Genomic DNA, 2,202 nt, shown 5'->3' on the forward strand with positions numbered 1-2,202 from the left:
CATCATCGTTTCCCTTTGTCAGTTTTATTGTCTTACTACTATTATCGTTTTATTTTGGTGATTGTTTTATTACCATTGCTATAATCATCACCAGTATTTCTGCTTTTGTTGATATTGTTGTTTTTCTTATACTTTTTGGTTATTGTTTTCACTACTGTTGTTATTATTGTTATTAGTATTATTGCTGTTGTTATTATCAATATCATTATCGATATTGTTATAATTTTCACAATTATTAACATTGCCGTCCGTGTTAGTACTTATGTTATTACTAGAATTATCATCGCATTGTTAGTGTAAAGCTTATTGTTCCATCATCATTATTATTGTTATCACGCTTATTATTAAAATAAAACAGCAAAGTTCATTTTCTTTCCCTGTCCACTTTTTAGTGTTCGTAATTCTCAAAAAATGTTTAAAAAACGTGCAATTTCCCCCAGCTGAAAATTCACCGCTCAGTGTTGCCAACGCGCGTAGGGCAGTGTACACTGTACAGTACAATTTGTATTTCGGATTCAAGCATCTAAACAGGCGATTCACACCTCTATCACGTATGATAATATCTTGTTAGAAATTTTCATGTTAGATACAGGACACTTTATATATTTCACTTTTTTTATATGTGTTTTATAACTCATTATACGCCTTTCCGTATTAATAATCTGTATTATTTGTAGAACTTCGTTTGTTGCGCTTGTTATTTTTTTCAGGAGTAACTTGTATCTCATGATTCACAAACACACCCGCACCCGCACACATACATATCTACCCCCCCCCCCCCCCCCACCAACCGACAAAAGCAGTGACAGACAATTCTATAAAATGAATATTACGCACACACACACACACACACACACACACACACACACACACACACACACACACACACATATATATATATATATATGTATATATATATATATGTATATATACATATGTATATGTACGTGTGTGTGTGTGTGTGTGTGTGTGTGTGTGTGTGTGTGTGTGTGTGTGTTTGTGCGCGTGTGTGTGCGTGTGTACGTATGTGTGTGTATAATATTCATTTTATAATATTCTCTGTCACTGCTTTTGTCTGGAAACTCCATCTTTTTAATGACGAAAAATCCAACTTTCCTTTTGATGTAATAACTTTAAGATTCCTGGAGGGATCGTTCGTGGCGGGAACAAAACTTTTTTTCTCTGTATTTTACGTTAATATTTGTTTGTGCGTGTGTATGTGTATGTGTACACACACACACACATATATATATAATATATATAATATAATATAATATATATAAATATATATATATATATATATATATATATATATATATATATATATATATATATATATATATATATATATAAGTATATACACACACATACACACGTTTTATTTATAAGCACGTGTGCATGTGTATGTACAAATACAGGCGTCTGCATACACAGCACATTCTTTGCACTCGAGGGTTCAGAACTATAACTACAAGATGCTTTTAACTCCAGTGTGCCGTTGTGTCTCGCTGCCCACATGCATTGCAGCGTCGCATATGCAGAGGCACGGATCTGCAATCAAAGCAACATATATCGCCGAAGTGCAGATGTAACTTTGATAAGGTGACATGTGTCCTATGTATACTAATACTGTATGAGTTTTTTCTTTATTTCTTTATTTTCTCCTCTCCTTTTTTTATTCGTACCCACTCTTTTCATTCTTTCTTTGCCTCTTCACCCTTTTCTCTTCCTTTACATTCTCCCCTCTGTTTCTTCGTATCCGCTTTTCTCTCCCTTTCTCTCCTTCCTCCCGCGCCCCCCTCCCATTGCCTCTTCTCTCTCCCTGCTTCGTCTTCGATTATCTTCTCTCCGTCTCTCTCGTATGCCTCCTCCTTTCTTTTTCTCTCTTAGCGTTGCTCTTTTCTCCCATTCTTCACTTCTGCCCCCCCCCCCCCTTTCTACGTCACTCCATGTTCCCTCCTCCTTCCCGCCTCCATGTGAGTCTTGCTCCATGTCTCTCTCCCATTATAGTCTTATTGTCTAATATATCTGTACAGTATGTATGTATGTACGTAAGCATGCATGTATAAATGTATGTATGTATGTATGTATGTATGTATGTATGAATGTATGTATGTATGTATGTATGTATGTATGTATGTACGTATGTATGAATGTATGTATGTATGTATGTAGGCATGTATGTATGCGTGTATGTATGTA

The sequence above is a fragment of the Penaeus chinensis genome, chromosome 23 (assembly GCF_019202785.1).
Source record: "Penaeus chinensis breed Huanghai No. 1 chromosome 23, ASM1920278v2, whole genome shotgun sequence".
In the NCBI taxonomy this organism is placed as follows: Eukaryota; Metazoa; Arthropoda; class Malacostraca; order Decapoda; family Penaeidae; genus Penaeus; species Penaeus chinensis.